The 12,465-nt window shown below is 40.3% G+C and overlaps 1 protein-coding gene and 1 long non-coding RNA gene across 12 annotated transcripts in view; both read left to right on the top strand.

Moving 5' to 3' along the window:
* The window catches only part of LOC109426825 (protein encore), a 739,407-nt gene that overhangs the window by 383,361 nt on the left and 343,581 nt on the right, over positions 1–12,465 (top strand). For 4 of the 11 annotated variants that reach the window (XM_062853484.1, XM_062853483.1, XM_062853482.1 and 1 more), the window contains one exon: positions 6,502–6,597. The exons of the other annotated variants lie outside the window; for them this stretch is intronic. The gene's annotated coding sequence lies outside the window, so the exon portion shown is untranslated. The remainder of the gene's footprint in view (positions 1–6,501; positions 6,598–12,465) is intronic. 11 annotated transcript variants of the gene reach the window in all.
* Positions 6,623–10,906, top strand: LOC134288488 (uncharacterized). The gene is made up of 2 exons (XR_009997978.1): positions 6,623–7,248; positions 7,534–10,906. It is a non-coding gene; the product is annotated as an uncharacterized LOC134288488 (long non-coding RNA).

Raw genomic sequence — 12,465 nt, 5'->3', positions numbered from 1 at the left:
TAAGGATTTCTCCAGGAATTTCTCTAGGAATTTCTCCAGGAATTTCTCTAGGAATTTCTGCAGGAACTTCTTTAGGGATTCATCTATGAAATTCTTTTGGGATTCATCCTGGAATCCTCTAGGAATTCCTGCTGGTATTCTCCTAGAGTTTTCTCCATCGCTGGAGAAATTCTCGAAGAAATCCAGGATATTTCCAGGAATTCCATGAGAAATCCTTGGAGAAATCTTTGAAGTAATCTTCCGGAATTCCTGGACGAAATCCTAGAGGAATCCGTGAACGAATCCCTCGAGGTTGTCAGAAGAAATATTTGGAGGAATCCTTTTATTAATACCTAATGGAATTCCTGGGGAAATTTCTTGAGAAATTCCCGAAGGAATTCCTGGGAAATTTGAGAAATTCCTTGTGGAATCCCTGGAGGGATTCCTAGAAGAATTCCTAGAGGAATCTCTGTTATACATGTCCGTAGATTTCCGGAAAAAATCCTTGAGGAATTTCTGGACGAATCTTTGAAGGAATCCTAATAGTAATTTTTGGGAATCTCTAGTGGAATGACTGGTGGAATCCCTGAATGTTGTCTGGAGAAATCTCTGGATATATATTTGGAAAAATCCCTGAAGGAAATGCTGGATGAATCCCTGGAAGAATCCCAGGAGGAATTCCTGGAGAAATCCCAGGAGGAATCCCTGGAGGTATCCGTGGATTTCTCCCTGGAGATATCCGGAGGAATTTCTTGAAGAATTCCTGAACGAATCTCTGGAGGAATCCTTGGAGAAATTCCTGGGAGATCTTTAGATGCATTCCTGGAGGAATCTCAGGTGGCATTTCCGGAGAATTTCATGGAGAAATTCTTTGAGAATTTCCTGAAGGAGTCCATGTAGGAATTTCTGGAGGAGTTTTAGGGAAATATCAGTAGGATATCCCAATGGAATTTTAGGAGAAATTTCTGGAAAATTCCATTGACGAATTCCTGGGGGAATCCTTGGAAATATCTCGGAAGAATTCCTGGAGGAATTTATGGTCCTATCTCTGAAGGAATCCATAGAAAAATCTTTGGGAAATCTCCAGAGAAAGTTCTACACTTATTTCCTGGAGGAATATCTGGAAAAATTCTTGGAGGAATACATGGAGGGATTCTTAGAGAAATTTCTGGTGAAATCCCTAGTGGTATTCCTGACGGAATGTTTTGAGGGATTGCATGACATGTTCCTGGAGGAATTTCTGTATGAATCTCTAAGGGAATCCTTGTAATACTTCTGGACGAATCTCTGAATGCATCCCTGTAGAAATTTCTGGGAAATCTCTTGGGGAATTCCTGGAGGAATCTCTGGTGGAATTTCTGGAAGAATCAATGGTGGAACTCCCTGAGAATTTCCAGAATAAATTTCTGGAGGAATTTCAAGAGAAATATCAGGAGGAATAGTTGGATCAATTCCTGATGGAATTTCTTGGAAATATCATCAGGATTTCCCGGAGGAATCTCTAGATGAATTTCTGGAGGAATCCCAGAAATTCCTAGAGTATTTTTTGGAGGAATTTATAGACGCATCTCTGAAAGAACCCCTGGTTTTTTTTTGGGAAATCTTTAAAGAAATTCCTGCAGTTATCTCTGAAGAAATTCCAGGACGAATTTCCGGAGGAATTCCTTGACGCATTTTTAGATGAATTCCTGTAAGAGTTCCTGGACGAATCTCTGTAGGAATCACTGGAATTTTTTTTGGGAAATCTCTAGAATGCCAGGAGGAATTCTGGAGGAATCCCTGGTGGAATTTCTAGAGGTATCTCTGGAGGAATTCCATTAGAACTTTTCTAGGGATTGCTCCAGAAATTTCTCTAGGGATTTCTACAGGAATTTCTCTAGGGATTTCTCAAGGAATCCAGAAATCCTAGAGGAACCATGGAGGTTGTCTGGTGAAATCGCTGGAGGAAGCCCTTGATGAATAGCTGGTGGAATTCCTGGAGAAATAACTTGAGAAATTCCCAAACAAATTCATGGGTAAATTCTTGAAGGAATTTCTGAAGGAATTTCTGGACGAGTCTCTGAAGCAATTCCTATAGAAATTTCTGTGAAATCTCTAGAGGAATTCCTGAAGGAATCCCTTGAGATTGTCTGGAGAAATTATTGGAAAAAATCTTTTTTTTTGTCTGTATTAACGAGATTTTTAACCCAATTCCTGGAGGAATTACCGGAGAAACTCCTGGAAGAATTTCTGGATGAATTCTTAGGAGAATTCCGGGACGAAACTCTGGATTCGAAATTCCCTAGAGGAATCCCTGTAGGAGTTCCTGGAGACACTCTATAGAGGGAATCCTGGAGGAATCTCTTATGGAATGTCTTGAGGATTTTCTGGAAATACCTCGAGGATTTCCTGGAGGAATCCTTTGAGGAATTACAGAGGGGAGTCCTTGGACATATATCGACACGTTACTACACGACACGGCGCTTACAATTCCTCTCAATTAATCTCTGCGATTGTGCATCGGCCGAAGGCATATTACAATGCTATCGGCGAGCACGCAGAACGGCGAGAGCATGAGAGACTAATCCAGCGGTGCACTACATATTTCTTGAAAATATCGGGAGGATTTTCCGGAGAAAGCTCTGAAGGAATTACTCTAGCAATCCTTTGAGGAAATCCTGGAGTAATTCCTGGAGAAATCCCTGGAGGTATTCCGGGAAGAAATCCTGAATGAGACCCTAGAGGAATAACGGAGGTATCTCTAGAGGAATTCTTAAAGGAATTTTTGGAGATATCTTACAGGGAGTTTCTATAGGAATCCCTGAGGGAGTTACTGGACGAATATCTAAAGCAATCCCTGGAAAAATAAATCTAGGGCATCTATAGAGAAATTCCTGGAAGTATTTCTAGATAAATTCCTGGATAAATTGCTGGATAAATCTGTGGAAGAATCCCTTGAAAAATTCCTAGAAAATCTTTACAGGAAATGTGGGAGAATTCCAGGAAGAATTTCTGGAGGTATCTTTGGAAGAATTCCTTGGAAATTTCCTAGAGGAATCCATTTCGGAATTCCAAAAGGATTCTTTGGAGGATATTGAATGAATTTCTGGGAAATATTGAGAGAATTTCCCGGAGGAATCACTGGAAGAATTTTAGCACGAATCTCTGAAGGAATCCTTAAAAATTCTGGGGAACCTCTAGAAGAATTCATGGAGGTATCTTTGAAGGAATTCCTGGAGAAATCCTTGGAAGAATCTCTGGAGGTTTTCTGGAGGACTGGAGAAATTATTGGAGGAATTCCGGTCGGAAATCCTGGAGGAATCCCTGGAGGGATCCCTGGAGGAAACCCTGGAGGAATTCGTGGAGGATTTTCTTTAGTAAACCTCAAGGGAATTTCTATAAGAATCTCTGGAAGAGTTACTGGATGAATCTCTAAAGCAATACCTCAAACAAATTTTGGAACTGAACGAATCTCTGAAGGAATCCCTGGAAAAAATCTAGGAAATCTCTAGAGGAATGGGGCACGTTCGGTGTAGTACTAGATTTGTAGTAATGAGCTGAATTTTAGTATGGTGAGAAGGTCAATTCTCCGTTTCTGCAATGAAATGGTGGGAAAAGCGTGGGTATTATGATTCCTTGCCTAATTTGATGCTGTTTGAGTAAAACTTTGGATAACTATATTGTTTATGTTCCAAGAAATGGAGAAAACAATAACACTGTTGCCCAAAGTTTTGCTCAAACAGCATCAAATTAGGCAAGGAATCATAATACCCATGCTTTTTGCACCATTTCATTGTAGAAACGGAGAATTGACCTTCTCACCATAGTAAAATTCAGCTCATTACTACAAATCTAGTACTTCACCGATCTGTCCTATTGCTTGAGGAATCTCTGGAAGAATTCCTGATGGAATTCCTGCAGGTTTTCTGATGGAAACCCTGGAGGAATTCCTGAAGAAATGCCTGGATAAATCTCTAAAGGATTTTTTGTAGGAATTCTTGGAGGAATCCCTGGAGAAATCCTTGGAAGAGGAATCCCTGGAGGAATTCATTCAAAAACCCCTGGAGGATTGCATGAGGAATACCTGGATGAATCTCAGGAGGAATGCATGGAGGAATCCCTGGAGATTTTCTGTGTGAATCTCTGGAGAAATTCCTTAAGAAATTTGTGTAGCAATTCCTGGAGGAACCCATGAGGAATAACTGGACAAATCTTTGTAGGAATCGCTGAAGATATTTCTAGAAAAATCTCTTGAGGAATTTTATTGGAGTTGTTTCTTTTTTTTTTGGCTTTCTAGTCATTTCCCGAGAATTTCTCCGTTTATTTCTTTAGAAATTACTTTGTGGACTGCACAAGGAATCTATTCAAGGATTTCTAAAAAAAATCCTCAAAGATTTCTCCAGAAATATGCCCAACGATTCTTCCCAGAATTCTCCCGTAGTTTACTTCAGAATTGTTTTTTTTTTCTTAGGATTTCTCAGGAATCCTTCTATGACTTTTTGCCAGAAATTCCCTGAAACAGTTCCTCAATATGGTTGTTATTCAAATAAAGCTTAAAAGAAATATTTAAATTTCATTCAAGAGTTTCTTTGAAAATTCCGCCACGAATGTCTCCGAAGAGGAATAGGTACAAATAAAATAAATTACCCGAAGAATTTCTCCAGGATATTTTCCGAAGATTCCCTCTGCAATTCCGTCAGAAGGCCCCAGGAATTTGTTGAAGAATTTCATAAGGAATTCATTGCTTCAAATTATGCGAAACAATCCTTTAAACATTCATCCAAAGATTCACATATAGGAATTTCTTCGAAAATTCCTTCTGCAGCTCCCCTATATAATTGCATCCGTTTATATCCCGAAAGAAGCTTTGGTATTCACAGGTATTCACGAAGAATCCCTCTTGGGTTGCCCAGAAGAATATTTCCAGTTCCAAGTTTCTCCAGATGGAATGATCCCGGTAATGATCAGGTTCATCCTTTTTACAACAAATCACTTCTATGCGTAAACATTCCTCAGATAAACCTGTCAATGCCGCTTCGCATTGTAGCCAGCAAAGCGGCACGCGGCAACGGCATCCGTTTAGCACATTTTAGTACTTTTGCCGCAACTGGCGCGCTGCCGCGCCGCTGCGCGTCGCTTCCCATTGTAGCTGGCCCTTAATACTAAAAACACACGCGACACGCGCACTCTATCCACACCACCACGCCAACCACACAGAGGGTAGAGAAAATATAATGCATAAATAAAAGAAAATCGCGTTAAGTATTGTCTATCCGGTTGGAATCAAGACCGACATTCAATCAAAAATTGCCATTTTCTTGGTCCACAAGTGTCGCAACTGTTTCGCATCTAGTGCGCTGTGTTGCTGACAACAACGGGAAGGATGCGCACTACTTTTGACATGATTAAAAAACGTCGCGAGTTGGGTCGCATCGCGACTTGATTGTGCGAAGTCCGGTTTGGTGGCGGCCCGACAATACTGTTCCTTTGAATTCCACTAAGAATTTGCATCCTTTGACAGATACGTATTTCGACCTCAACTGTAAGGTCGTCTTCAGTGTCTTGTACTTGACTCGACTCAGTCGAGTCGTCGAGTCAAGTACAAGACACTGAAGACGACCTTACAGTTGAGGTCGAAATACGTATCTGTCAAAGGATGCAAATTCTTAGTGGAATTCAAAGGAACAGTACTTAACGCGATTTTCTTTTATTTACAGATATTCCCCTAAAAAGCCCAGGTTAATCATCATAATGCATAAAACCCACGATAAAACCAATCATCGTCGGCGTCATATGAGTCAAGGAAAGACAACATAATCGGTCGACAAAGGGCAAACGAAATTCTCGCACCTTTGGGAGTGAGTGAAAAAATGTTTTCGCTCTGCTCTTTGTGCGGGAGATTTCTCAAGCCAGATTTTCGCTGAAAATTGGCGTGAGGGAGAATTCCATTTTCGCGAGAATGAGCGAAAATTCCGACCGCTGGTTTATAGCATTTTTGAACTCGGTAAGCTGATGATAATTTTTAGTGTAGAATCATACTCTGAGTTCGAAAACGTGAAGGAAAAAAATTACAGTAGAGCGGATTTTTTTTTGACTTTCCATACAATGCTGACGATATGAAATCGATTTTGTTCTATTTTTAAGCAAAGTTGCACTCCTCATACACCTCATTATCCGTATCCAATGCACCGAATGAGCAGAGTTTTTTACTGTAACTTGCTTACATCTTATATTTTAATAGTAAGTTGAAAAAAAAACTTAATTAGTTATTTTCTTATTGAAAAAAAAAACACAAATGAAAATTTTGCTTAAATTTAAGGAGATTGTCCCATATACTCACCAATATCTCGACGTCCGGAGTATTATGATAAATTCAGCTGATTTGAGTTTTAAAGAACTTCATTCACCGGAATAAGCAACAATTAAATGTCTTGTAGGGATGATTTATGAAGAAATGCAATATTAATTAATAATAAGAGAATCCAAGTGTGTGGCACATCTAAAAAGTAAGTTATCGGCTTAATGTTTTTCTTTCTTTTTCAGACAATTGACCATTCTACCGAAAACGCAAAACCAGCATCAAAACTAATCGGCGTCTCCCATGGTGAAAAATGTAATAGACGATCGAACTATATCTAGGTATTTTTGCTGTCTTCGTAATGAACAACTGTTTTTCAACTTTGTACATTATCATTGTTAGTAAAAATAATTGGCATGGGCTAGAAATGGGCATGGAGATGACATATCCGAAAATCTTACATATTTGTATCTATTTTCAGAGCGTTTGATTATGTTTTTTTTAATGGCTGAAAAAAATATAGAGATGTAATAATTTATTATTCATCTTTTTTTTAATTATCAAGTTGCTATGGATCAAGTCGTTGGCGATACATACTCAATTTGTTCCATTAGGTTCATGAAAAATTGTTCTAATAAGGTTCACCTCGTCCTCCCAAATTGCATGGTGATGCAAAACTGCAAGTACTTTGCTGGAGTAGTTCCAATAAGGTTCACCACGTCCTCCCAAATTGCATGGTGATGCAAAACTACAAATACTTTGCTGGAGTCGTTCTGAAGGTCTTAGACGATTTGTTCTAATAAGGTTCACCACGTCCTCCAAAATCGCATGGCGATGCAAAACTACGAGTACTTTGCTGGAGTTGTTCTGAAGGTCTTCGACGATTTGTTTTATTAAGGTTCACCACGTCCTTCCAAACTGCATGGTGATGCAAAACTGCAAGTACTTTGCTGGAGTAGTTCTGAAGATCTTCGACGATTTGTTCTAATAAGGTTCACCACGTCCTCCCAAATTGCATGGTGATGCAAAACTACACATACTTTGCTGGAGTCGTTCTGAAGGTCCTTGACGATTTGTTCTAATAAGGTTCACCACGTCCTCCTAAATTGCATGGCGATGCAAATCTACGAGTACTTTGCTGGAGTTGTTCTGAAGGTCTTCGACGATTTGTTCTAATAAGGTCACCACGTCCTCCCAAATTGCATGGTGATGCAAAACTACAAGTACTTTGCTGGAATTGCTCCAGAGAGAGGTCCAAGACGATTTGTTTTATTAAGGTTCACCACGTCCTCCAAAATTGCATGGCGATGCAAAGCTACGAGTACTTTGCTGGAGTTGTTCTGAAGGTCTTCGACGATTTGTTTTATTAAGGTTCACCACGTCCTTCCAAACTGCATGGTGATGCAAAACTACACATACTTTGCTGGAGTCGTTCTGAAGGTCCTTGACGATTTGTTCTAATAAGGTTCACCACGTCCTCCCAAATTGCATGGTGATGCAAAACTACAAGTACTTTGCTGGAATTGCTCCAGAGAGAGGTCCAAGACGATTTGTTTTATTAAGGTTCACCACGTCCTCCAAAATTGCATGGCGATGCAAAGCTACGAGTACTTTGCTGGAGTAGTTCTGAAGGTCTTCGACGATTTGTTCTAATAAGGTTCACCACGTCCTCCAAAATCGCATGGCGATGCAAATCTACGAGTACTTTGCTGGAGTTGTTCTGAAGGCCTTCGACGATTTGTTCTAATAAGGTTCACCACGTCCTCCTAAATTGCATGGTGATGCAAAACTACAAATACTTTGCTGGAGTCGTTCTGAAGGTCTTAGACGATTTGTTCTAATAAGGTTCACCACGTCCTTCCAAACTGCATGGTGATGCAAAACTGCAAGTACTTTGCTGGAGTAGTTCTGAAGGTCTTCGACGATTTGTTCTAATAAGGTTCACCACGTCCTCCCAAATTGCATGGTGATGCAAAACTACACATACTTTGCTGGAGTCGTTCTGAAGGTCCTTGACGATTTGTTCTAATAAGGTTCACCACGTCCTCCTAAATTGCATGGCGATGCAAATCTACGAGTAGTTTGCTGGAGTTGTTCTGAAGGTCTTCGACGATTTGTTTTATTAAGGTTCACCACGTCCTCCCAAATTGCATGGTGATGCAAAACTACAAGTACTTTGCTGGAATTGCTCCAGAGAGAGGTCCAAGACGATTTGTTTTATTAAGGTTCACCACGTCCTCCAAAATTGCATGGCGATGCAAAGCTACGAGTACTTTGCTGGAGTAGTTCTGAAGGTCTTCGACGATTTGTTCTAATAAGGTTCACCACGTCCTCCAAAATCGCATGGCGATGCAAATCTACGAGTACTTTGCTGGAGTTGTTCTGAAGGTCTTCGACGATTTGTTCTAATAAGGTTCACCACGTCCTCCTCCCAAATTGCATGGTGATGCAAAACTACAAGTACTTTGCTGGAGTCGTTCTGAAGGTCTTAGACGATTTGTTCTAATAAGGTTCACCACGTCCTCCAAAATCGCATGGTGATGCAAAACTACAAGTACTTTGCTGGAATTGCTCCAGCGAGAGGTTTAAGACGATTTGTTTTATTAATGTTCACCACGTCCTCCAAAATTGCATGGCGATGCAAAGCTACGAGTACTTTGCTGGAGTCGTTCTGAAGGTCTTAGACGATTTGTTCTAATAAGGTTCACCACGTCCTCCCAAATTGCATGGTGATGCAAAACTATAAGTATTTTGCTGGAGTCGTTCTGAAGGCCCTTGACGATTTGTTCTAATAAGGTTCACCACGTCCTCCCAAATTGCATGGTGATGCAAAACTTGATGCAAAGTACTTGTAACTTTGCTGGAAGGAACAAGTTCTTTGCTAGAGTTGTTCTAGAGAAAGGCCCAAGGCAATTTGTTCTGTTAAGGTTCTGGTTCACCACGTCCTCCTAAATTGCATGGTGATGCACTAAATTCACTTATAAAAAATGCACTTCTGCAGCAGTTCCAGAGGCCCAAAAAGGTTAGTTTTATCTAGATTCACCAGGTTCACCTAAGTAGTAGTGCGATGCTAAAAATTAATATGTTCACTTTTGAAGTTGTTCCACAGGTCCATCAAAATTTATGCTAATTTGGTTCACAACGTCCTTTCATGAGTGGTGATGCGTATATTTCTGAAATCATTCACCTCGACGATTAACTTCTGAAGTTTTCCCTGAGATTCAAGAACAAATCTTGTTCACCCTCATTCTCTAACGTAACGTAATTCGAAGGTAAATCGTTCGCATTCCCGTTTTCGCCAGCAAAACCAAATGGACTAGGGATTCGGAAGGAACTCACCAGATCAAATCGGAAGATATACAAGAAACTCCGGAGGAATCTCCAGATTTAATCCTAGATAATCATCGAAGCAGGTCTCTGAGGAATTTCCAAACGGGCGACTGGAGAGTTTGCTATCCCGGGGATATCTTCAAAATAACTACAAAAGAAACGTATCAGCTTTCTTTTTGAATTATTTTATTATTACCTTCATCTTTACTAAACAGCTTTAAATTCCTTCCAAAATCACTAGTCTGCTCCTGAAATTTATGGCCTTCCGCGTCGGTGGTCCACTTTCGGGTGAGAAATGGATACCTACTTCTTATAAACGATCCCCCCATCAAAAACTTTGTCGGCGTGGGGAACTCGAAGGGAAGTCCAGTTCTTGGTCCAGTTATGTGTATATATATGAGGTAACTACAAAGATACAAGTTGGTGTCGTTCACAAGCTGCAGCAAGACCCATTTCACACGAGTTTTGTTTCGACTTCTGTTGCCTTCGGATTTTAAATACATTGTAGAAGAGTGACGCTCAACTGAATTGTTGGTTGGAGGCGACACAATGTCGATCCTTTAACGACATGGATGTTTTTTAGCCGGGAATTTGCACATCTATCCTGCGGAACTTCCTCCGGGTGAGGTATACTGCTGTTGATTTCGTACCCGCTTCCGAACGGACTTTTTCAGTTCCATTGAAATAAACTACGTTTTCGTTTTGTATAGCGGACCCCACACGAGTGTCAATACTTCATCAAAACCGGTACTTTTTGTCGGGATTTTCATCAAACCTTCAGCTCAATCGAAAGATTTTCCTAAAATACATTGAAAAAATCATAAGTTTGACGAAAATTCCGTCAAAAACTACCGATATTGATCAATTATTGAGGATCATGTGGGGCCCGCTTATCACTGGGATATATCGCTAGTGCTGGCGTAAGCTTCTGAGCCGTGGATTGATGCGATGAACAGACTTGATCTTCGAGCGCCTCTGGTGAGGAATCTAGGTAGGTAGTTCGTGCAGCAGCGTTCCGTAGGAAATCGATGAAGATGTTCGAAGACGCCAACACACTTTCCTTCCGTCCGTTCTTCCTATCAATACTCCGTTTAGTGGTTTACTTTGACGACTTTTGGGTTGCGCACCTACATGGAAGAAATTAATCTTTAAAGCCTCCGTTGCTAATGCTGTCTTTCCGCTGTACTTCTTCTGGCACTCGTTCACTACGGTAGTTCATTGTTCAACTAACCTAGTACGATCACGATCCAAGATCAGCACTAAATGAAACCCGGAAGTTCCCCGAAATAGCGCGAAAAGGAAAGATTAAACGAGATCTCCCTTTTTTTTTTTTCCTTGACCCGATAATTATAAACTGGTTTACGTTCGATCAATAAATACAATTACAATTACGAAATCCGCTAACATCGAACTGAGGCAAACCAAAGGAGCACGTAAATAAAAATCTGGAGCAACATTTGAAAAGGGCATACAAGCATTGGTAAACAATGACTTCACACGTCGCTCCTGAGCCGCCAACAGTTTATTCACAAAAACTAAGACCGTTATCAGATAGAGCAAACATCGATCTTTCGGATAACGATGTTCATTTGCGTGGGCGGGCTGCTGTTATGCCCTACGGAGCGTTTTCGAAAAAAGACACAAGACCTCTTGGGCCCTTTTCAAATGTTGCTCCAGAAATATTTGTAAATAAATAAGCACTGACAAGTCGCATGACAGTTCGCTCAGTTTTCGCCCGTTCAAGGGGTTCACCAAAGCGCAATTACACAATACAAGAGGGGCTTGCGAAAGTAGGTGCGACCGAAAAAAACGATTACTGCTCCGTCTGTATCTTCGTTTGTGGTTGTAAGTTCACCACCTTGGCTGTGTTGGCCCCTTATGTGACTTACATCTAGTTGCACGCATGTGTTTTGCTTAGCTAAATATTGTTCATCATAATAATACGTAGTTTTAATCTGAAGCAATTACAGGTACCTATGTCAGGAAGCGATAAGTTCAAATTGAATTTGGCTGTGGATTTGGAGTTACATCAAGAATGCAGATAGGTAAAACTTTATTTTGGAATACTCAAAACATCCAGAAGCTTTCTACTTAGTACTATTTACATCATTTGAACCTTGTACCTACATTACATTCAAAGATACGTTTTAAAACATGAAATGTTACTATCAATAATGGGAAATGTCATGGAATTTCATGAAAAAATGTCATGACGTTTTTCTATTTTCACCACTTCCGGTGTAAATTTCCGTTGTTTACAGCACTAAGTCATAATAATGATTAGTTAACCCTCGAGCAGTCGCGTCTTTGGCCACCCTCAGCAACGCCGCGAACACGCTGTGTACCACAAGCCAGCTTTTTTTCTCATAGTGCGTGTACTCAATACACGACGCGACCGCTCCTGGGTTAAGGAAAATTAATGATATAGTCGATAAACATTTCCAACTGAGGGCAGAGAAATTAACAAACAACAAATCTCGGATACTTTTTCAAAACGACGTATAATACACGCAAATCGTATGTTGATACGTCGTTTTGAATAAGTATCCGAGAAATTGACATTCTTATGACATTTCCCATTCCTGGTTACTAATCATTCCTGGCGATGTTCAATGCAACTTAATACGCTCTGCAGTTCTGATTGTAAAGCTTATACTGTAACAGAATATCGATCTAATGTATACATGTGAGTTAAATCAAGTTTTATTGAACTTATTATCCATTAACAATTTTGAAATTAATGGGATTTTCTTTAACCGGACACATGACGACAATTTTTTGCTTTTTTCTTCACCGTGCTTTTTAAATGGGCGCTGGGTACCCGGGTACCCTGTCGGCCACATAAGGGTTAATAATTGCACTTCACGCAGAGCAACACT

The sequence above is a fragment of the Aedes albopictus genome, chromosome 2, assembly GCF_035046485.1.
Source record: "Aedes albopictus strain Foshan chromosome 2, AalbF5, whole genome shotgun sequence".
NCBI classification, from domain to species: domain Eukaryota; kingdom Metazoa; phylum Arthropoda; class Insecta; order Diptera; family Culicidae; genus Aedes; species Aedes albopictus.
The sequence above is the reverse complement of the archived record's forward strand: the minus strand, read 5'-3'. Positions and strand labels throughout refer to the sequence as shown.